A 16,672-nucleotide genomic window follows, 5' to 3' on the forward strand; every position below is an offset into this window, starting at 1 on the left:
TGCATGGAGTTCAAATTTGAATTATGCACATAAATGCATCGAAAACTCAGTTAATGCATAAAAATGTCCAAACGAACCCCAAAAATCACAAAAATTGACACAACACTCTTGTTGTTCTATGTTGACATGAGAAATTTTTTGGAAGAAAAAATAGGCAATGAATATCGTTTCGTCCCAAAAGGTGGGACGTTCCCTACCGAAACCATGATGCTTGTTGTGAGAAGCTCTGGTTTGTGAGAAGCATATACCCAAACCCGCCCCAAACGGGATAAAATTTTTACCACGGCATGTTGATGCCACTCCATGAAAGCATGCCAAGTTTCTTGAATTTCAGACGAGTTTTGGATTTACGAGAATTTAAAAATGAGGCATCTCAATGTTTTGCCGGCAATCAACGGTGCCTTGGTGTTTGAAATTCATTCACATTTCTTGCATGGGACCTAAGCATGCACCCAAGGACATATATTTGATTTCTCAACCAATTTATATGCAATGGAGCATGTGCATGTAGTTCAAATTTGAATTATGCACATAAATGCATTGAAAACTCAATTAATGCATAAAAATGTCCAAATGAACCTCGAAAAATAAAAAATTCACACAACACTCCTGTGGTTCTATGTTGACACGAGAAAAAAATTTGAAAGCAATAAGAGGCAATGGATATTATTTTGTCCCCAAAGGTGGGACAGTCCCTACCAAAAACCATCATGCTTGTTGTTAGAAGCTCCGGTTTTTGAGAAGCATATACCCAAACCTGCCCCAAATGGGACAAATTGTTTACCACGGCATGTTGAATGCCTCTCCATGATAGCATGCCAAGTTTCATGAATTTTAGACGGGTTTTGGATTTACTAGAATTTAAAACCAGGCATCTCAATGTTTTGTCGGCAAGCAACGGTGCCCCGGTGTTTGAAATTCTTTCCCATTTCTTGCATGGGACCTAAGCATGCACCCAAGGACACATATTTGATTTTTCAACCAATTTATATGCAATGGAGCATGTGCATGTAGTTCAAATTTGAATTATACACATAAATGCATTGAAAACTCAGTTAAGGCATAAAAATATCCAAATGAACCCCGAAAAATCACAAAAGTTGACACAACACTCCTGTTGTTCTATGTTGTCATGAGAAATTTTTTTGGAAGCAATAGGAGGCAGTGGATATCGTTTCGTCCCCAAAGGTGGGACGTTCCCTACGGAAACCATGATGCTTGTTGTGAGAAGCTCTGGTTTGTGAGAAGCATGTACCCAAACAGGAAAAAAAATTTAGCACAGCATGTTGATGCCGCTCCATGAAAGCATGCCAAGTTTCATGAATTTTAGACGAGTTTTGGATTTACTAGAATTTAAAAACCAGGCATCTCAATGTTTTGCTGACAATCAACGGCGCCATGGAGTTTGAAATTCATTCCCATTTCTTGCATGGGACCTAAGCATGCACCCAAGGACACATATTTGATTTTTGAACCAATTTATATGCAATGGAGCATGTGCATGTAGTTCAAATTTGAATTATGCACATAAATGCATTGAAAACTCAGTTAATGCAAAAAAATGTCCAAACGAACCCCGAAAAATCACAAAAATTCACACAACACTCCTATTGTTCTATGTTGTCACGAGAAAAAAATTGAAAGCAATAAGAGGCAATGGATATCGTTTCGTCCCCAAAGGTGGGACGTTTCCTACCGAAAACCATCATGCTTGTTGTGAGAAGCTCTAGTTTGTGAGAAGCATATACCCAAACCTGCCCCAAATGGGACAAATTTTTTACCACGGCATGTTGATGCCGCTCCATGATAGCATGCCAAGTTTCATGAATTTTAGATGTTTCTTGGATTTACTAGAATTTAAAAACCAGGCATCTCAATGTTTTGCTGGCAATCAACGGTGCCCTGGTGTTTGAAATTCATTCCCATTTCTTGCATGGGACCTAAGCATGCACCCAAGGACATAGATTTGATTTTTCATCCAATTTATATGCACTGGAGCATGTGCATGTACTTCGAATTTGAATTATGCACATAAATGCATTGAAAACTCAATTAATGCATAAAAATATCCAAACAAACCCCGAAAAATCACAAAACTTCACACAACACTCCTGTTGTTATATGTTGACATGAGAAAAAAATTGAAAGCAATAAGAGGCAATGGATATCATTTCGTCCCCAAAGGTGGGACGTTCCCTCCCGAAAACCGTCATGATTGTTGTGAGAAGCTCCGGTTTGTGAGAAGCATATACCCAAACCTGCCCCAAATGGGACAAAAAAATTTACCACGGCATGTTGATGCCGCTCCATGATAGCATGCCAAGTTTCATGAATTTCAGACTGGTTTTGGATTTACTAGAATTTAAAAACCAGGCATCTCAATATTTTGTCGGCAATGAACGGTGCCCTGGTGTTTGAAATTCATTCCCATTTCTTGCATGGGACCTAAGCATGCACCCAAGGACACAGATTTGATTTTTCAACCAATTTACATGCACTGGAGCATGTGCATGTAGTTCAAGTTTGAATTATGCACATAAATACATTGAAAACTCAGTTAATGCATAAAAATATCCAAACGAACCTCGAAAAATCACAAAAAATTGACACAACACTCCCGTTGTTCTATGTTCACACGGGAAATTTTTTTTGGAAGCAATAAGAGGCAGTGGATATCGTTTCGTCCCCAAAGGTGGGACATTCCCTACCGAAACCATGATGCTTGTTGTGAGAAGCTCTGGTTTGTGAGAAGCATATACCCAAACCTGCCCCAAACAGGACAAATTTGTTAGCACGACATTTTGATGCCGCTCCATGAAAGAATACCAAGTTTCATGAATTTCAGACGAGTTTCGGATTTACTAAAATTTTAAAACCAGGCATCTCAATGTTTTGCCGACAATCAACGGTGCCCTCGTGTTTGAAATTCATTCCCATTTCTTGCATGGGACCTAACCATGCACCCAAGGACACATATTTGATTTTTCAACCAATTTATATGCACTGGAGCATGTGCATGTAGTTCAAATTTGAATTATGCACATAAATGCATTGAAAACTCAGTTAATGCAAACAAATTTCCAAACGAACCCCGAAAAATCACAAAAATTCACACAACACTCCTGTTGTTCTATGTTGACACGAGAACAAATTTGAAAGCAATAAGAGGCAATGGATATCGTTTCGTCCCCAAAGGTGGGACGTTCCGTACCGAAAACCATCATGCTTGTTGTGAGAAGCTCTGGTTTGTGAGAAGCATATACCCAAACCTGGCCCAAATGGGACAAATTTTTTTACCACGGCATGTTGATGCCGCTCCATGATAGCATGCCAAGTTTCATGAATTTTAGATGGGTTTTGGATTTACTAGAATTAAAAAACCAGGCATCTCAATGTTTTGCCGGCAATCAACGGTGCCCTGGTGTTTGAAATTCATTCCCATTTCTTGCATGGGACCTAAGCATCCACCCAAGGATATAGATTTGATTTTTCATCCAATTTATATGCACTGGAGCATGTGCATGTAGTTCAAATTGGAATTATGCACATAAATGCATTGAAAACTCAGTTAATGCATAAAAATATCCAAACGAACCCCGAAAAATCACAAAAAATCACATAACACTCCTGTTGTTCGATGTGTACACGAGAAAATTTTTGAAAGTAACAAGAGGCAATGGATATCGTTTCATCCCCGAAGGTGGGACGTTCCCTACCGAAAACCATCGTGCTTGTCGTGGGAAGCTCCGGTTTGTGAGAAGCATATACCCAAAGCTGCCCCAAATGGAACAAAATTGTTACCACGGTATGTTGATGCCGCTCCATGATAGCAAGCCAAGTTTCATGAATTTCTGACGGCTTTTGGATTTACTAGAATTTAAAAATGAGGCATCTCAATGTTTTGCCGGCAATCAACAGTGCCCTGGTTTTTGAAATTCATTCGCATTTCTTGCATGGGACGTAAGCATGCACGCAATGACACAAATTTGATTTTCAACCAATTTATATGCACTTGAGCATGTGCATGTAGTTCAAGTTTGAATTACGCACCTGAAATGACTAGAAAACCAATTTAAATGTATAAAATGTTCAAACGAACCCTGAATAATTCCAATTCTTTTACGACACACATATAGTTGCATGTTCACTCCAGATAAAAGGTGTAGCAATTCAATCATAGTCCATTGCCGTTGTGACCCCATTATGTAATTCAAATCAAGATGAAAAATCTAGTAGATTGCACGTAGTTTATTATCAGCAACTGTGTGAGATGCAGCACAAAATATCCTAGAGCACCGTTGGTGTGTAGTACGCCTATGGCTTATGCGAGAAGGTGTGTCGGCTACAGTCCACAGCAGGTGTTTCAAGCACACTAGCTCACTCCCCAAATATCATTTCATTGTTCAATTGTCGCCGATGAAAGATGGGCACGTGGACCCACGTCATGAGGGCAACTTTGGTAGCCCACTCCGGCGAGAGCGCGGTTGCAGCCGCCATCCGCGTGCTAACAAGGTGCATGAGCGTGGCCGCAGTCTGCAACCGGGCGGCGAAGGCAGCCCAAACGACCGCTGTTGCTTCTTAGGTTGCGGCAGGAACATCTGCCTTGGGGATAGCAACTGGCGAGAGCGGCATAACAACTGTCCTTTCCATAGTGGCGGCCTTAGCCTTGATGGAGGCCGCCCATGACCATGTCGAGGCCGCCCACGCCCAGCTACTGGCGGTCACCTCACAAATTAAACGAAGCTTCTCCGGCAACGGTCGGCAACCCACGGCCGAAGAGCTGGCAATCGGCGAGAGCGTTCGAGCAGCCGTCCGTTCCTCTGCTGCATACCTTGCGACGATGGAGCCCGTCCAAGCCCATATCACGTCCGTCCACGCCCAACTCATGGCAGCCTTTTCCGAAGAGATGGCAGACGCAGATGGTGAGATGCTTGCTGAGGATGGTGCGATGGATGCCATGGAGCCCCTTCCCCAGGAGAAAGTCGGGCGCAAGCTGGACATGGAGGCGGCAGCGGAGATCGACGAGCACCAACCATAGTATTCCTCTTTGTTTTATGTAACTAAGAGCAACGGTCTTTAATTTGTTAGAGTGATGTTTAGGTCAGCTAGCTCTGTTTAATTGCTGAACTTGCTCGATTAAGAAGTGTAGGTGTGCTGTAATCTACTTTGTGTACCCAAAGTATGCAATGACGTGGATGACCACTGTAACCATGGAAATTCGAACCAAAACTTTTGACGTTCAAACTCATCACACACGGGTGAAGCTATCTGAATCATTTGTGATGTCCACATATCGTACACAGTTCTGAATAAGGGACCGTGTCTGATGACACTTTGCGCGCCAGTTTTTTGGCTGAAGCAATTCCAAATTTTCAGCTTCCGCGGAAATATCTACCTCCCTCCCATTACCAAAAGCCACATTTCCCCTCTTTCCGCCTTCCTTTCCAAGTTGAAACCTTCCCTCCTTGCTTCTAGCGCCGCCTCCTCATCAGAAACCCTCCTTCACGCTGCTCGGCCTCGTCTATCCAGGCAGGTAATCCAGACCCGACCCCCATCCTCCTCCTCCTTCCACACCCCACATGCCCCGACCACCGGCGCGAGCACGACACCTCGCACCCAAATCACCGGACCCTCCACCAAATAAGCCCCGCCCTAAGCCATGGTGCATGCAGTATAGCTAGGATCTCAAGGAGCATTTGGCAGCAGAGAAGCAAATCGCGGCCGCACGCGCGGATGAGGTCGTGATGGCTGCCATTCTTGCCAACCCCCAGATCTTGGAGGAGCACCTTGCCATTTTCTAGCTACGCCGGTTAAGCATGCTCGGTTTACCCATTGCGTGTGCTACGCCTGCCTTTCCTTCAAAAATTCTAGTGAATTGTGCTATCTAATTTTACCATGCAATCTGTTGCTCTAGTGTAAATGTCCTATATGTCCTGCAGTGTGGTGCTCACTTATTAACTGTTTTGTTAATTAGTTGTCGTCTTCAGTTAACTGTTTGGTTCAATTATGCAAATGTGATTTTCAAATTATTCAGGATGTAATTTTGTATTGTCTTCCATGTGAGAAATAAATCGAATTTATCTTTACAAAATACATGAGAAACGAATACAATTGCTATATTTCCAAGTTGTCAAGCATGCTTGGTTTGGTTATACATTGTGCAATGTGGTGCTCAGTTAACATTTGGTTCATTTGTGTAGTGGTGTTTAGTTAACTATTTGACTCAATTCTGTTATGCGATGTTCAATAGTTGTGGGTGCATTCTGTTATTGTATACCATGTGAGGAATAAATTGAATTTGGCTGTAGTAAATACATGAGAAACAAATACAATTGCTACAATTGGCTGTAGTTAACTGTTTGGTTAACTGTCTGATCTTCTATTAGTAGTATGTTATATTGTGCAATGTGGTGCTCAGTTAATGTTTGGTTCATTTGTTGTTGTGTTTAGTTAACTGCTTGGTTCAATTCTGCAGTGCGATGTCCAATTGTCGTGGGTAGAATTTTGTATTGTTGTGCATGTGAGGAATAAATCGAATTTGGCTGCACTTAATACATGAGAAACATATACAAGTGCTATATTTCCTAGTTCTTAATCATGCTTGGTTTGGGTAAATGGGTTTTCCGTGTGGCTTGAATTAATCTGGTGAATATGCAATGTGCTTATTTTTCATCAACATATTTTACTGATAGCATGCAAATCCTTACTTAACCTGATGACTAACTACCTTATATGTATTGCAGGGAAACAATTGGAAGCACCAAGGTTAGCACGTTCATGGTCCGTTCTCTAATAGCACATTATTGTGCAATTGCAGGAACCATTCTAATATTTTGGTTTTTAACAATTTGGTCTTGCACATGTAGGTCCTGCTGTCAGAGGTTTTGACCCACTGTTCGACCCTTTTTGCATATGGGGAAATGAGTTGTCCATGAATATCAATCAAATCAAGAAACTCAAAAAGATTGTTAGGATAAAGAAATTAGCGACAAAAAACAACAATATCTTTGTCTGCATAATGAAGAAGACATCAGTTCACTACAAGATGGTACTAACTATTATACCTTGCCTTTTTTATTCCTTTGCCCCATTTCCAATATAGAGAAGATATTTATGCACATCCTTGTTTTCAGGCCTTTCTAAAGCAGTTCACTGATGATTACCTCTCAAACCACCTCTATGGTTAGGAGGTGAGGAAGGTATTCATACAACACCCACGGTTCAATATTGAAGTGTTCCTGAAGAGGACGAATGACGGACGGTCAATCATCCACAGGCACTGGCCTAAAGTTGCAAAGACCTTCAACATGAATGAAAGCTCAATATTCGCCTTCCGCTTCAGCAATTTTCCAGATGAGATGCATCTATCTATATACCGTCTATGATGCTAATTTCGAAAGGTTCTACATGTTGCTTGTGGAACTTGCTGCTGGTGCAGTTGTGTAATGCGGTAGCTAAGTGCTGAAGCTATATCATTTTGTACTCTGATGTATTTCAATTATGAAATTCTTCTTCCTTAATATGGAAATGAAATATATTGTGTGCTTAATATGAAATGTCCATTAGATTAATAAATGGATTATGAATAATCAAATAATTAGCCTGCTAATTGGGTTTTTCTATTGCAAACAGTTATTGAAAAAATACCGTGGGTGATGACCTCAGGGAACGCACACAGTTTCTAGGAATAAACTGTGTTGGATCAATGAACAATCACACATGACTTTCTCTTCAAAACTGTTTGCGTTAGGCCACCTTGCGCAAACGTTTACCACATAAAAATTATGTGTGATGGAGAGCCTTTGCCACACAGTTTCTTCTATAGACCGTGAGTGATACATTCAATAATGCAAATGATTTAGCGGGAAAAAATGTTTGTGATGTACGTGTGAACGGAAACGTTTTCCTTGGAGCGACTGTGTGAGATGTACATACAAACGGAAAACGTTTGGCAGGGACTGACTGTGTGGGATGTACTTGCGTCCGGAAACAATTTCGCCATATAATTGTATTTTTTATCTCTCCTTTACTTATTTCCATATTTGAGCGCTCGTCGGTCGCACACGATCTCATTTTGCCGAGCGTGCGTGCCAGGAGGGCATATCCCCAATGGTTTCTGGGCCGTGTGGGAAGGACCCCCCTATCGCCCACAGTCACTTGGCGACGGTCCCAAATGCCGTCGCGGAAAGGGGTTAAAAACCATTTGTTTAGGACTGACGCGCATGAGTGAGCGTTGCCGGAGCGAGTTTATGAGAGTGGAGAACATCGGAAGGTGAGATTCACATCGTCATGCACGGGTGACTTATCTTTTGCCAAGCTTGAGGTGGTTCCTTTGTGTGACGCCCAATTTTCGCTTTAGCGGTGGTGATACTAGGTAGGGCCCACACTGGCCTCCCCTTTCCTTGCTCATCTAAATGCTCTGTGTCCTCGGGTCCCGACCCACGAGCGAGGCTCAGCCCCCACTGGTATGCCAAGCCGCGATGCCGTGGTCAAGGCCAGGGGGTGAGGGCTAGAGAGTCAGTAGGAGCTCCTGAGTCGCGATGCTCAGGAGCCCCCCTTTAACGCGCAAGTGAATCACGTAAAAAAAGGGGGCGGCCGGCGGGGCTGCATGTAGTTAAGCTATAGAGATTCGTGCTGGTTACTCTGAGAGGAGAATATATCTCATAACTGTGTTTTGCTGTCCTACCGCTGATCTTTCCGCAAGAAGATGAAGGCACTGAGGATCTAGTGAGGTGACGTGCGCGGAGCGGGCCTCGAGCTAGAGCTTGATCTCTCAGGTTTGTCAGCATTGCAGGGACGGACCCAAGCACAAATGCCGTGCCAGCATGTGTAGCCCCCATCGAGGGATGAGCAGGAGGCTGGTCAGGAATGCGGGAAGCCGCGAAGGGCAACAAGCAAGCAAGTGATAACATAAATCATCTCATGGAAGGAGACAACACTAGCTTTGATAGATGCCAAATGGCACATGCCGCAGGGACAGACCCACGCGGCCTGGGGATGATGCTACCCGAGGGGCGCCCCCAACAAAGCAAATTAAAGATGCAAAAGGATACATGTCGCAGGGACAGGCCCATGCGACCTGGGGATAATGCAGCCCGTGGGGTGCCCCCAACTGAATAAACTGGAAAATGTCACCTGGCTCCATCGCTAAAGAGATGTTGGAGTAGCTGAAGATGGGTGTCGAAGAAGTCGCTCCTCACGAGCTGCCTAGGTCCTGAACCTCAGGAGGCTCTGAAGGCTCGGGAGGCTCGTGAAGAACCATTGCCATCTCTGCCAGGACCGCGTGGTGCCTAGCCTCCTAAGCTGCCATGATGCTCCGTAGGCGATGCTAGAATGTAACAGCCACACTCGGCAGGCCAAAGGGCATGCAAACGTAGCTGTGAGGTGGGCCCTCACACCGACCAATGTGCGATGGCCAGAAGAGCTCCTGTGATGCGGCCCTATTGATCCCTAAAATGTTGATGCAGGCACGTAGCTCGTTGTCCTTACCAGGACAAGGAGGCGCGCCGGGTGGTGGGCGGTGGTCGCCGCGCATGGCTCTCGCCTCTTGAAGCTCCTCGGTCGCCTGGGTGATGAACTCCTGAGCACCTGGCATCCCATGCCCTCTGCCCTCGTGAGGGAAGCGTGCGATGAAGCATGCCTCCATGTGGTGCCCAAGCGCCTCCCTCGTGACATTGGCTAAGTCAGAGGCCCTCCAGAAGAGAGCCCCCAAGCCCAGCCCGAGGAGGGCGCCGGGTGCGCCTTCCTATGCGAGAGAGGGAGGCACCCCATCCGTGGGCGCAGGTCCTGAGGTGGTGCCACTAGAGACACCGCTCTCTTGAGGATCTTGGTGGAGTAGCTACTTCTTCTTGGGGACAGCCTCAGGAGGGTAGATAGCACCTTCGTTGTCTGGGTCTTCGTCCGCTGCAGTCTGGTAGGCGCGCTCAAGGGAGCACACTGTGTCCTTCTCCTCGCAGGCGATCATGAGTATGTCGCGGTTCCCTTGCATCTTGAGGACATTGTAGCCATGATGGGTCACCGCCATGAACTTGTCCAGGGCTAGGTATCCAAAGATGGCATTGTACGGCAGGTGGATGTTGGCGATGTCGAAGTCAATGAGCTCGGTGTGGTAGTTGTCGCGTTGGCCGAAGGTGATAGAGAGGCGGATTTTCCCTATCGGGGTGGTGGAGCCGTCGGTCACTCCTGAGAAGGGCTTGGTGGGATGTAGCTGATCATATGGTACTTGCAGGCAGTCGAACGTCTCGATGGAAAGAACATTGAGCCCCACACCGCCATCGATGAGGGTCTTGGTGACAAGGACATTGCTGATGACAGGCGAGCAAAGCATTGAGAGGGCGCCAGCAGTTGCCGCGCACTTGAGCTGGTCAGACGAGCCGAAGGTGATGGTGCACTTGGACCACCTGAGCGGTCGTGTGGCCTCGAGCCTCGGGAGGGCCGCGTTGACCTCGCGAGTGAACTGCTTGAAGATGTGCTATGAGGCTAGGGCCTGGGCGCCGCCCAAGATGCAGACGATGGCGCATGGCTCCTGGAAGCCCCCAGTCCCCTCCTCCTGGTGGTGGTCGTCGTTCCTTCTTGGTGGCGGTGGCAGCGGAGGGAGGCCAGCGTTGCCCTGAGAACGGTCCTCACGAGGTTGATCTCTCCAGGCTCCCTCACGAGGCTAGCCCTGCCAGCGGTCCTCACGAGGCTGATCTCGCCACTCCCGGCGGGGGCCACGGTCGTCCCAGCGTCCTCCACTTCAACCTCCTCCATGGCCGTAGCCACGATCATTGCGCTCAGGGCGTCGACCGAGGAGCCCATCGCGTATGGCCCTGAGCTCCTGACAGTCATTGGTGTTGTGGCTGTGTACGTTGTGGAAGACACAGAACGGCCGGCTGCCCTTGCACGAATCTGGGTGCTCGCAGCCACGCTTCATCTTTGGTTCAGCCGCGAGCACGGCCATCCCTTTGCGCTTCACGTCCTTGGCCTTGGCCTTTTTGTCTTTTGGGTCAGCCGCTGGGAGCTAGAGGAGGGAGAGGCGCCCTTCCTGAGCTCTCGCGCACTTGGTTGCTATGTTGAACATCTCTAGAGCCGTGCACAGGTCCTCATGGATAGCGAGCTCCTACTTCATCTTGACATCACAGACGCCATCGGAGGACGCCGAGATGATGGCCTCGTGCGATACCTTGGGGATCTTGAGGCGAACGCTATTGAAGCGCTGGATGTACTTCTGCAGGATATCCCCTGGCTGCTGCTTGATGCGCCGCAGGTCACCTGCGACAGGCGGGCGGTTGCGAGTGCCCTGGAAGTTGGAGATGAAATGCTCGTGCATCTCGCCCCAGGAGGAGATCAATCCCGCGAGCAGGTTTAGGAGCCACGAGCGCGCGCCATCCTTGAGAGCCATGGGAAACCAGTTCGCCATGACCTTCTCATTGCCGTTGGCCGCCTCGATGCTCATCTCGTAGAACTGCAGGAACTCCGCAAGGTCGGGGGTTCCGTCGTAGCACGGAGGCAGGTTGGGCTTGAACTTGCCCAGCCAGACGATGCTGCATAGCTCGGGAGTGAGGCTCGGTAGCCCGTGGTAGTCACGGAGCCTGTCGTGGAGGTGGAGCTTGGTCTTGGTGCTCTCACATCGCCACCGCACGCGGCGCGCAGTCTTGACGCGATGGTGCAGGGAGCACTAGAGCACCTTCTTGCGGCCACTGGACCTTCTGGCAGCTTTCTTCTCCGTGCGCGGGCGCCCTGCACGGCGGATCATGCCGTGGGGCCATGCGTCTTGGACCGACGGCGACGTCCTGATGGGTGATAACCCACAAGTATAGGGGATCACAACAGTTTTCGAGGGTAGAGTATTCAACCCAAATTTATACATTCAACACAAGGGGACCCAAAGAAATTTTGAAGGTATTAGCAGCTGAGTTGTCAATTGAACCACACCTAGAGATTAATTATCTGCAGCAAGTAATGAGTAGCAAAGTAATATGATAGTTTTGATAGTAGTGGCAGTGGCAATAGTAACTGTAACAGTGATAGCAGTAATTTTGTAGCAAGTGTAACAGTGATGATAGCAGTAGTACTTAGCAGAAACAATATGGAAAAATTCATTGGCATTGGATCAGTGACTTGTTAGATGATATTCATCATGTGACAGTTATAACCTAGGGCGATACGACACAAGCTGTTGTTCATCGTTATAATGTAGGCATGTATTCCGTAAGTAGTCATACATGCTTTATTAAAAGAACTTGCATGACATCTTTTGTCCTACCCTCCCGTGGCAACGGGGTCCATATTGGAAACTAAGGGATATTAAGGCATCCTTCTAATAGAGAATTGGAACAAAGCATTAACACATAGTGAATACATGAACTCCTCAAACTATAGTAATCACCGGAAGAAGTCTCGGTTATTGTCACTCCGGGGTTACCGGATCATAACACGTAGTAGGTGACTATAACTTGCAAGATTGGATCTAGAACAGGAATATAATGGTGAGAACATAAATGGTTCAGATCTGAAATCATGCCATCGGGCCCAAATTGACAAGCATTAAGCATGGCAAAGTCATAGAAACATCAATCTAAGAACATAGTGGATACTAGGGATCAAGCCCTAACAAAACTAACTCGATTACATGATGAATCTCATCCAACTCCTCACTGACCAGCGAGCCTACAAAGGAATTACTCACTCCCGGTGGGGAGCATCATGGAATTGGCGATGGAGAAGGGTTGGTGATGACGAAGAATGAAGATACCCCTCTCCCGAGCCCCAAACGAACTCTAGATCTGCCCTCCCAAGGAAGAACAGGGCTTGGCGGTGGCTCCGTCTTGTGGATCGCGATAATTCTTTCACCCTGATTTTTTCTCTGAAAATAGGATTTTATAGCGTCGGTTTCAGGGTGTGCGGGGCCACCAGGTGGGGACAACCCACCTTGGCACGCCAGGAGAGTGGGAACGCCCTGTTGGGTTGTGCCCACCCAAGGGCCCCTCTCTGGTAGGTCTTGGCTCCAGAAATTCTTATATATTATATAAAAATTCCTCGCAAAGTTTCGTTCCATTTTGAGAACTTTTATTTTTGCACCAAAAACACCATGGTAGTTCTGCTGAAAACAACGCCAGTCCGGGGTTAGTTTCATTCAAATCATGCAAATTAGAGTCCAAAACAAGAGGAAAAGCGTTAGGAAAAGTAGATATATTGGAGACGTATCAACTCCCCCAAGCTTAAACCTTTGCTTGTCCTCAAGCAATTCAGTTGATAAACTGAAAGTGAAAAAGAAAAACTTGTATGAACTCTTTTGCTCTTGTTTACATAAATAAGCTTAAACAACACCCAGGTTTTCAGCCAACATTATAACTAACCATGTCGTCAATAACTCTTAAAGATTATAATAGCTCATATCAATGACATAATCAGCTAGCGAGCAATAATAAGATATCTCAAACGGAAGCACGTTGTCAAAGCAACCATGATATAATATGGCAATAGTGTGGTATCTCGCTAGCCCTTTCTGAGACCGCAAAACATAAATGCAGAGCACCTCCAAAGTCCAAGCAGTGACTAAACATTATAATTCCTGGTAGAAAAGATCCAGTCATGATGCGCCCAACATTAGCTACACACAATGCATAAGTCATGACAATTGTGCTCTCTCAGTTTCTAGCGCTTGTTTTAGAGGGTGATGACACAGCATAAAAGTAAATAGAAAGTCCCTTCGCAGAGGGAAGCAGTGATTTTGTAGAGGTGCCAGAGCTCAAGTTTTTAAAACAGAGATAAATGATATTTTGAGACATGCACCCTTCTCATTCACTTCACGATTATCAGTTATCAATATCTCCCATGCTAAATAGGCTAGTGGCGGTTCCCAAGCAATAAAAGTAAAGGTTTTGACTCCATTGGGAGTTTTTGTTTGATTATTCGAGCGATTAACTCTTCTTTTTGTTTTGCAGTTTGGGACTGGGAATCCCTATTACCGCCCTTTTCTCGTGGGATGGCGAGTAAATGAACACTCGACCTGAGAATAACCCGCTTAGCATGGAAGATACCGACCACCTCCTATCGTTCCATGAACGATCCATGCACACAAAACGGATAATTTTTTAGAAGTTTTTAGAGGTGGCACATTGTAATGCCCAAGATGCGGCAATATCTCCCACGTGTCGAGGCGCGACTTAGAGCATAACCGCATTTTGGTTTTGTCGCAAGAAGGGTCATCTTCACACAATCCCATGTACAAGAACAAGGATAAATAAATAGTTGGCTAACAATCGCCACATCACACAATGATCAAATAACTCATACATCATTCACAGTTCACACATAGTCCGACTACTAACGGATCCAAATGAAAGAAGACAACCCCAAATGCTAAATCACGATCATCCCAACTGGGCTCCACTACTGATCATCCAGAAAAGACACGTAGTAACGGTCAAGGTCCTCGTCGAACTCCCACTTGAGTTCAGTGGCATCACCACCACTGGTATCATTGGCTCCTGCAACTATTTTGGTAATATCTATGAGTCACGAGGACTCAACAATCTCAAAACCCACGAGATCAAGACTATTTAAGCTTATGGGTAGGATGTGGTTATGAGGTGGAGTTGCAGCAATCGCTAAGCAAATATGGTGGCCAACATACAAGTACAAGAGTAAGATGAGAAACTACGCAATGGTAGTAAACTAGAAATGATCAAGAAGTGATCCTGAACTACTTACATTCAGACATAACCCAACCGTGTTCACTTCCCGGACTCCGCCGAAAAGAGACCATCACAGTTACACACGCGGTTGATGCATTCTAATTAAGGCAAGTGTCATGTTCTCTACAACCGGATGTTAACAAATTCCCATCTGCCACATAACCACATGCACGGCTCTCGAAAATTTATACCTTGCAGGGGTGTCCCAACTTATCCCATCACAAGCTCTCACGATCAACTAAGGATATTCCTTCTCCCAGAATCACCCGATCAGTCTCGGAATCCCGGTTACAAGACATTTCGACAATGGTAAAACAAGACCAGCAAGACCGCCCGATGTGCCGACAAATCCCGATAGCAGTCGCACGTATCTCGTTCTCAGGGTACACCGGATGGGACAAGCTACGAGTAAAACGAACCCTCAAGTTTCCCGTAGGTGGCCCCACAGGCTGCTCGGTTCGGACCAACACTCAGAGGAGCACTGGCCCGGGGGGGGGTTGAATTAAGATAATCCTCGGGTTAATTACTCCCTAGGAAAATTTGAGTTGTTATTAGGCAAATGGTAAACCCAAGGTTGGGCCTTGCTGGAGGAGTTTTATTCAAAGTGAACTGTCAAGGGGGTCCCATAACCCCAACCGTGTAAGGAACGCAAAATCAAGGAACATAACACCGGTATGATGGAAACTAGGGTGGCAAGAGTGGAACAAAACACCGAGCAAAAGGCCAAGCCTTCCACCCTTTGCCAAGTATATAGATGCATTAATTAAATAAGAGATATTGTGATATCCCAACATATCCATGTTCAAACATGGAACAACCTGGAAGGCACATGCAACTAGCAACGCTATAAGAGGGGCTGAGCAAAAGCGGTAACATAGCCAAACATCGCTTTGCTAGGAAGGTGGGTAAGAGGCTTGACATGGCAATATGGGAGGCATGATAAACAAGTGGTAGGTAGTGCAACATAGCGATAGAACGAACAAGTAGCAAGCAAAGATAGAAGTGATATCGAGGGTAATGATCATCTTGCCAGCAAAGTTCCCAGGGTTGTCAAAAGCTTGCTCTTCGTAAACATACTCAACAGGATCCTCCTTCATGAATCCGTTCCCCGGCTCTACCAAAAGCAAGAACACAACCAACGGAACAACAATTAATCACGGTGCAATGCACAAGCAAGATGATGCAAGACATGGCATGGAATGTAAGATATGATGTGCAATGCATAAGGGTACTCCGGAAGGGAAAGGATGATCATGGCATCAACTTGGCAAACCAAGCATGCCACCGGAAATATGGAGTGATTTAGGTCAAAATCGATATAAGGATCACCGGAAACGGATGCACGGTTTGCAAATGACGAGCAAAACAAGAACGATGCTACAGCACTCCAAAAAAGCAACAAAGCACATGGCAGTTAAGTACAGGTGAAGCTCTACAAGTCATGAACACTGAGCTCCTTATAGAACTCACTAGAACAAGCCTAAAACAGCATGGCAAAAATGCAAATAACAATCAGGTTACAGACTTGGTGAAAATACTAAACATGGCATAAACAACATCAGGTAGCAATGTTTAGAGCTAGTAAATTACATGCTACATCATTATAACATGGCAAACAAGAGCATGGAATGCTAGTACTAAAGGCAATGAACAAAACTCCCTTACTGAACTTTAGTCAAAGACGCACAGAAAATATGGTAGCATCAATGCAAACATGGCAAGTGAAATGAACAGTTTCAGACTTAGTAGAAAAACACAACATGGCAAAAACAGATTCATGATAGCAACTTTGCAAGCTCATGCCACTCAGCACAAAGCATTTCATGGCATAAAAAGGTAACCAACATTAAGTAGACACAATTATGAAGCTAAACATGGCAAGAGCAAGTTCATAGGGTTCATGGATCACTAGCAAAACACACGGCAAAAATGAACTTCCTGTTAACAAACTGACAACAACAATATTTAGCAAAAGTAGAGCATAGTAATGACAA

The sequence above is a fragment of the Triticum urartu genome, chromosome 7A, assembly GCF_056163025.1.
Source record: "Triticum urartu cultivar PI428250 chromosome 7A, HENAU_Tu73, whole genome shotgun sequence".
NCBI lineage: Eukaryota > Viridiplantae > Streptophyta > Magnoliopsida > Poales > Poaceae > Triticum > Triticum urartu.